This window comes from Calonectris borealis, chromosome 12 (assembly GCF_964195595.1).
Source record: "Calonectris borealis chromosome 12, bCalBor7.hap1.2, whole genome shotgun sequence".
NCBI lineage: Eukaryota > Metazoa > Chordata > Aves > Procellariiformes > Procellariidae > Calonectris > Calonectris borealis.
Window position 1 is genome coordinate 11,962,370 of NC_134323.1, and position 8,589 is coordinate 11,970,958.

The window sequence follows — 8,589 nt, forward strand, 5'->3', positions numbered from 1 at the left end:
TTTTAAAGTAATCTTCAACAGAAGCCGCAATTTTCAATGGTAAATACAGGCTAAGTAGTGCTGTGAGTTCAGGTAACCAGTGCAAAGTCCTTTGGTTCTCCCAGGCTACCGGGAGGCAGCCAGTGTCTCATTGCTGCTACAGCGAGGCAGACTGAAACACTGAGAAGTAGGTTGGCTTTCTCAAGGCTATGTGCCAATTTTTGGAGATTGAGAAAGTCCTGATCCAGGACTCCCAGTCTTTACTAAGTCCATAAAACCACATTTTCTCCTCTTGTGGCCAGTGTTGTCTCAGCAATATTTTTGATTGCTCTCATATAAAGCCCTTTTTTTTCCCTTGGATGTTAATGTTGGCATATAGGTGTTTTCTATCAACCTTCTCCAGAAAATTTAAGTTTTTCTGAAAAGGGAATTAAGTAAGGAAGATTTACTACAGTTTAAAAAAGCCAGCACTTCAACGCACATCCCCAAAGGAATGCTTTGTGATTCAAAGTATCATTGCCTATCATTGCATTGGCAATTCTTCCTCAGTCAAAGCCTTTCCATTTTTCTTCCTAGAATATTAACATGGATTTAATCATCAGTTAAAACATCCAGTGAGATAAAACTTGCTTCTAAAAATGGGTTGAGTGGAAGGGACATAATTTTTAGTGGTATTTTTTGGAGCATTGTTAATTATGCAGGTTATTGGTTTTGCCTCCCCTCCAATAACAAGGACAAAATTTGGAAGTGTTTCACACTGGTCTTGGGAGAACAAGAAGAGGAGGTCTTGTTCCCTGCGTAGGATTCATTCTAATTTCATTGTTATTCCCAGGTAACCTCTTCAGCTGTCTGTTTGTCCTGCTGTTTCCCTGGTTGTATGTTGTTAACCTAGAGATAGTTGCAAGGTGGCTCAAACTTTACCATCCTAAAGCTGAGTTAATGGAAGTAAATGACACTTTTTCCAGCTTTCTCAACAGGAGTGCCACTTGCCATTAACACGGCTGGCTGTGTCCTTAAACTGCAAACCAAAACATTTCCAGAATCTGGCATCCTTCTCCAAGGTCTCCAGAGCCATAGCTATGATGGCCAGGGCCGTTGCTTGGTGGTACCAAGCTGATGAAAAGCCACCAGTTGTCATCCCACTGTACAGACGCACCAGAAGTCGACTGTGAACATGGGTGACTGTCTCTGTGAGCCCAACGAGAAACGTGAGTGAGTTTTGTGCAGGTGCATGCTTTGGCAGCAGCCACACATCAGAGGTCTGCAGCCCCCTTCCTAGCAGGGCACGGGGTGCCCTCTAAATTCAGGGGACTCTTGCAATCCCGGCCAAGATGAGGCTTTAGAGTGGCAGATGTATTTTAGAAATACGGGTTTCAAATTATTGGTTATCCCAAACTTATTGGCTACTACGGACAGTCCTAAAGGGTAGGTAGAGCCTCCTCTGTCACTGCCCTCTCTGAGTACACAGAGCATTAACCTGGCAGGAGCAAGCCTGGGTCATGCACGCCACTGCCACTGTCACAGTGTCCAAAGCTCTCCCAGGCAGTGGAGCAGGGCTCCTCTGCCCGAGTTTGCACTGAAGTTGTAGAGCAGGATGAGCCTAAATGTCATTTCAAGGGACATTTTTATTTCTAAGTGACCTGCTGTAGCAGTGGCTGTTACTTGCAAAGCAAGCTTTTTCTGTTATGGATTTTTTTTTCCTTTCTTTGTAGTTTAGTTAAAGTAATTGTGGATGTAAATGTACAGCTGGCTTCTGTATAAGAAAAAAACACACAGTCTGCTGCAAGCAGGAGGCTGCCCTGTCAGCGCTGCTACCCAATGCAGTTGGGGCTGGCTCGCCCGCAGACCGGCACATCCCCATCCTCAGCCTTGCAGCGGCGGAGCTGTCTGGGGTGCTTTGTGCCAACCCCAACTCCCTTCAGCCGCTGCCAAAACCCTTGCAGGCCCAGTGTTGTCCTGATATCATGGCGAGAGCCCTCGGGGAGGTGGTCTCGCGGCTCCCGGCGAGCGTCCCCGCCGAGGCAGGCATCACCTGGCCGCCCGCCCTGGCCGCTGGGCGATTCCTGGCAGAGGTGACTCACAGGCAGGGAACCCTGCGAGGGCCCTGGCACATGCCTGCACTGAAACACTGCCTACAGCCTCCTGCCTCTGCCCAGCTCACCCTTCCTGCCGCCTTTCCCCCGGGGTCCTAACTCCCGACTTTGTTGCTCTATAAACATAATAACAATAATTATTCTCTCATTGGACACATAGCCATCTTCTTTGTTTGCAGGCTTAGATAAATATCATTCAAATCATGGAGTCTGATTCATGAGTCAGGACGATGGCAGCCCTCCAAAACCTCCTTGCCCATGGAGAGTGTGTTTGTGTGAGAGAGATAGAGAGTTTCACTGTATGAAGAGTAAGAAACTGGAAGCCAAGTGAATTAAATACAAAGCAGATAATTATGTGTAATTCATTTACTGACTAATGATTGCACCTGGTACAGAGGTTTGTGAATTCATTTGACTCTGCATAGGTTCTCAAAAACAATCTCCCTGCTACAAGATAAAAACTAGGCTGACATTTCTTAACAGACCAGTGTTTACATTAGTGTTATTGTAAGATTCTGCCTTTTTGGCTCATTTCTTATTTTATCTCATGATATTTCATTTTTCCTGGGTTCATCTGGTGTCTCTTTGACAGTGACAATTGCTCAGTGCTGGTCGAGACTGGGTGTCACTGCAGGATGAAGCCATCACTCCGCTCCTGAAAGCCGCGCAGTACAATTAGACATGGTATTTATCTCCCATCTGCTGCAGCCAAACCTTGCCACGGAGACTGTGCCTTTGGCAGGGGAGTGGCAGGTCACGGCCCCCTTCCCCCTCTGCTGGGATCACCAGCAAATTGGCACTCTTTTCATGGTGTCACCCAGTTGTCACCGCAGCCTGGTGCCATCAGCTCCTTCCAGCTGAACACCAGCAGACAGTACCAACCTTCACCTTCTAATGCCTGGGTTGATTTCAGGTTGAAGACGCAAAGACAAAGCCTTTAATGGGGTGAAAACGCTTGTGCTAACCCAGTGAAACCCAGCAGCGATGTCTCAGTGTTGATGTCAGCCTGAAGACTGCAGCCTGTGTGAGACCGCTCATGCCTGGCGCGCTCAGCCCCCGGTGCAGAGCACTGCATCTGCAGTTCCAGAGTGGAGGTCTGAGCCATGCTGGGCAATGCAATGCGCCCGAGGCCGCGCTCAGTGCTTGCAGCAGTGGAGATGCTACCCAAGGTGATGTTCTTACCAAGTGGCAGAAACAAAAGAGCTTTTCCAGTTGTGTTCCCCATGCAATCGCTAGACAGGGAGCCTCTCTCCCAGCCTGTTAACGTGCTAAAAGGAGCTTACCTTAATCATCCTCTCCACCCCCCCAAATAAAACTATACATTCAGTTAATTGCTCAGGTCCTCTGTGATGGTGGTTCGTCAAATCAACAGACATTTGGCTGTGTTTCCTGCTGAGACTGTCTGGACCATCATATAACTGGGATCCATTTTTTCATTAGTCAGTTTAAGCACAGGGTGCATGAGAGGTAAATGTACAGCGTTTGTGCACAGGGGAGAGGGCTACGCCTGCAGGCACTGGAATAATGCACATTTCTATGAGATGCCCTTTAAGACTGACTTTGAGAAGGGAACAAAACAAGAATGACAAATAACGGAAAGGGGAACTTATCTGGCACTTTGAATAGAGACTATTTAATAAATCATGAGATGATCACACTGAAGGAAGAAAATCCAGTAAGCTGATTACACTTATATACACTTTATAGCATTATTTGCCATTGAGTGTTTACCAAAGTGTAACACGGTGAATCTGAGCTCATGGCTGCCAATAAAATAGCTGTAGTGTCTGATGTAACTCCCATTGCTGCAAGAACACACACTTGGAGGTGTCTCCTTGGAGCTGTCACCAGCCTCAGTGCGTGGTGACGGGAGAGAGTGACCTGAACTCACTGCGCACCCAGCAATCCCTCTGCACGGTGCTGAGGCTGCATGCTGGGTCCCTGCGGGGTGCCGGCCCTGCGCCTCGCAGCCCTCTTGGGAAAGCAGCGGAGGTGCTGCTTTCTCCATCCGTGGCAGCCAGCTAATGAAAACATCAGCGACAAAAAAAAAGTAACCCTATGCTCTCCTATTTTTGATTTGAGCGATTTGTAATTAGAAAAGCCAAAACCAGCTCATCTTGTTCACATGAGTATTCTCATTGACTAAAATGCAGTCAGCATGCGGTTTAATTTTGAACCTATGCAATCCTTTTCCGATGAAGATCTGGCAAGCCAGAACAGATTGCAGTCTGTGAGATACTTGCAGTATGATAGTATTTTACCTGTAGGTGGATCCTCATTTTAGATAGTGAGATGCAGAGCCAATGAGCCTGATTCACTGCTGCGTTACTCCAGTTTTTCAGTGGAATAACACCACTGAATCATCAGCAAAGTTGAAATAACAAATGATAAAATGGGAGCATTGTGTCTTAAGTTTGCAGCATGTGTATGGAAATGACTAGCTCCTTCTTGCAGAACCATTAACTTATATGGATTTTTGTCAGTTCAAAATGTATTAAGAATATGACAATGTGTCTAGGCTAAAGTTTTACATGTCAGGAAACCAATTAAAATCTAATATAACAGCTAGCGTGGGACTCCCTCAGTATGTTGATGTGGTGATTAATTATTTTTTCTATTCAGAAAAAGAGGATTTTTGAGAAAAGAGCTTAAACAGCTTCTGAAAAGATGCAATTTTTAATGCAGTTCATTTCTACACACTAGATGGGCACTGTGTAAAGCTTAGAAATAGGATAAGTTAAAAACCTTGTCCTGTTTTTTTTTTCAATTTATGAAAATACTCACCGAGCAATTGAAAAGAACTGAGTAATTGTGAACTTTTTGCAAGTAATGCTCTGGAAAAGCCAACTAAAGGCAGTAAGCAAGCTTGCAATTAGTAGTTCTAATTATAAAGTGTATACATAAAACAATGTAGCATCATAAATAAAGGCCAAATTCAAATGATGCAATAGGAACAGTAGAACATCATATAAAGATGGACAAATGATCCAGCAAGAGAAATACTTCTAAATTACCCGCATTTTTCCAATAATAGGAACAAAAAAAGGAGTGCTTTGTTTTATTTTATGTGACTTTTACAGTAACTCTGTCTCAGTGCCACCCGATGCTCGTGCTTCTGTGGTAGACAGAGTCTTCCTTGGATGACGTTCACAGTAGTAGACTCGGTAACGAGAGACTGTCAGAAGCACAAGCTGGTGTGGGAGCCTGTGGCTCAAACAGCAGGCTCAGATCATCCATGTCACTTGACTTTATCAGGGGACCGCTTCATGGCTTACTTCCATTTCCATCACTGAAAGCAGCTATCAAATGCCACAGCTTTTTTTTTTTTTTTTTTTCCTTTTTGAGCTTGAGCCCATATGCTTTCTAGGTAAGCCAGGTTTATGTCAAATGCAGGCTATGGAGCTTGAACAAGGAATAACTTAAGTACAACGCAGGGGACTGCGCTCAATAGTCTTTGGTATGTTTATGTATGTGCACACCCTAAGTTCCACCAAACTATGACAACGCTTTATGTACTACACAGGAAATGTGAAACTCCAGCGTAATGCAGCAGCATCACTGTAGCTCTCCGCTAACGAAGCGTGTGCAATAGCAAGCAGGAATTTATGCTGCACTCCTCACAGAACTGCTCGCAAAGTCCTGGGTGCAACTAGAGAAGGTGAAGAGACGTAACACCTTAGGGAAATGTTTTTATTTATTCTCCTTGGGTGCATATATGGCAATCACCCATGCAGCGTGATCCAGGATGTTGAAAACCATTTCATTATGTTCTATAAATAAAGGACTGATGTGGTTCAATTGTATCAATTATGCAACTCTTCTGAGTGGTGTAGTCAAGGGTAAACGCAGGCAAAGGCACTCCCTTCGCACCCACTTCTACTCTGGGCACTTCTAGTGTTTACCTGCTCCTTATATACCACAGGCAGATGAATCTACCCACTTCTATTTACCACTGTACCACTGACTCCTCTCTGGTCAAGAGCTTTTCCTATGCACAGATGACACAACGAAATAGAAAATGGAAGTCAAGACACTGCTAAGTGTTAGTCTGTTGTGCAAGATGTAAGTGTGGCTATACAGTAATTTCAAGCAAAGCATCGGTTTTAAACAATGTTTAAACTGACACCATTATTATGCAATATAATTAATTATGGCTAGAAGGGCATTTGAGGTTAGTTGGTGCTACCTTTGTCCATTTTATAATTATACCAAGAAGAGGATGACTAAGTCGTGCCTAAGCTAATTGTATCCATTTGGTTTTATCCCTCCTCTTCACCATTGTAAGTCACTTGCATTCTGAACTGTAAGTTTTTCTGAGGGGTTTGGGTGCGTTTGTGCTGAATACAATGGAGCTCAGTGCTGACTGGGCAGCCTCAGGTAATATTGCAATAGTAGCACTAACAATAGCAATAATAATTACAGCTAGTCAAAGTGATAAGTACAAAACAAATGTCACTTTTTTCCTGCCACTGTTACAGTTACCTGCAAGAGATTTATCCTTATCCGCTCCTCCTTTGTGTGTTCTAGGACGTGTTTCTGCAGCTGCAAGATAAAGCTTTGCAGCATGACGTGATGTCCTCCAGACATGCTTGTGAACCCCGCAGACACCTCCAGAGCGCAGCTGGGGACCAGCGACAGACCGACTCAGCAGCACTCGCTGCGCCAGCCCTCTTGCCGAATGTGCTGGAGAGTTTCAGTATTCAAGGGATGCACAACACAGCTCAGCTGCCCAGGCTGATGGAGCTGGGCACCCCAAATAGCAGGCAGCCTCCTGCTCTTCAGCCTGCCCTGGCTCCCGTGGAGCCAGCTCAGCACTTTCTGCATCGTGCCTGCCAGTGGCCCCCGGGCCGGGCCAGCGACTGCAGCGCAGACGTGGCACTGCGTGAGAGCTGCTCCTCTGGACTAGCAATTCGCTGCTGGTGTCAGAGCCGTAGTGTGGACAACAGGTTACCTGGGTTCTGGAGCCAGGCTGGCTGCCACAGGAGCCCAGCCGCATCCGCAGAGTGCCGTGTTTGAGCTAAGTAGCTGCCCTGGACCTCAGCTGCAGGCCTTTGCGCACCAGCCAGACAAGCTGCCCAGAGGTAGTGGCGCATAAACCGTCTCTTTTGAATGTTACAAACAAACAAACAAACAAACAAAAAACAACACCAAAACCCCCAAAACTCAATGACAATAGATGTACCCTGGAAAGGAATTTGGTAACGCATGGTCTTGTTTGGCTACGACAAAAGGCTATGGTCTTCAGCTGATGGCTGGAAACTGGATTGCACTTAATGTAAAATAGAACTGCCTGCAAGGGTTGAATGCCATAATTAACAGGCAGTTTTAGAAATTATTGGCTAATGCCTTTTAATAGAAATACTGCCAACTATTGTTGTAAAAACTTGGTTTGTTCCTTCAGTGGTAATATAAAATGACTCAACACGGCTTCACTGGGAAGAGATACCTTTGTAACAACATATCATTACCTACATTTTTAGAGCGGTTTAATATGACAATACAAATTTTGAAATTTAAATATATTTCCCAGAAATAACTAGAGGGCCAACTGCCTCCTAAGCAATCACAATATTGGTGATACAACCTGCCTTATTTATCGTAACGTGGCATTACTGACCCAGTCCCGCTCCCACGGCAGCCAAGGTAGCTTTTGCCACTGACAGTGTTTAAGCAGTAGTAAGTTTAAAGGTTTCTGTAACAGGCAAATATGTTCATGTAAGCCTGAGCAGCTCCACCTGGAGCATTTCCCTTGCAGTGTGTACAGTATCAGAGAATTAATCCACATTTTTGGTAACAAACTTTCTGAACCGTATTGGAGAATACAGGTAGCTCTGAGATAACGTGCTCCGTTCATGTGATGCAGCTGTTATATCACCTATGAACATTTTCACAATGCTGCAGTAGTGACTGAAAGGTTATTTCTCAAACCTTGTCACCCAGAAGGTACCAGCTGAAAAGTTTCTGTTTGATTGCTAAAGAGTAGAAAGCAACAAATGCATATTGGCAAATCTTAGATGAGGCATGATGTGCATGTTGCACACCTCAGTCTAACGCCCACCTTCACTTCAGGGAAAGGAGAAACCAGACCTGCAGACATGCTCATCGCCTCCTGGTTTGAGAGTTCCCACTCACCTGTTTGCAAATGAACTCCAGAACCTCACTGCTTTCTATTTACTGCACCCAGAGCCAGTAATCACATAGTGCTTCCAGAGAGTCATTAATTGCACCCCTATTACAGCATTCTATGCCTTTTAATGTATAGATTTAAAAGAAAAGGCAGTCTGTGCGGAGATTGACCTTCCTGATACAAGAAGGGGAGGTAAAGTCCTCTCTCTGTTCAGCTAGAAGTAGCACAAAGGTGAGGCACCGCTTGTGTTTGGGAGGGCTCGACAGCGTGGGTGTCTGACCCGCCAAACCAGGGTCACTTCACCGCAGCGGCAGCACTGGGCTCTCAAGGGCAAGGCTCAGGCAGCCAGACGGAGTCAGACAAAAACAGAGCTCCCAAAGCTTGGTTTCT

General features: G+C 45.3%; 1 long non-coding RNA gene across 1 annotated transcript; it reads left to right on the top strand.

Moving 5' to 3' along the window:
• The first annotated feature begins 966 nt into the window (after positions 1–966).
• On the top strand, positions 967–6,702 carry LOC142087282 (uncharacterized). Its single transcript, XR_012675404.1, has 4 exons — positions 967–1,187; positions 2,665–2,756; positions 2,986–3,241; positions 6,600–6,702. It is a non-coding gene; the product is annotated as an uncharacterized LOC142087282 (long non-coding RNA).
• Positions 6,703–8,589: the final 1,887 nt, after the last annotated feature.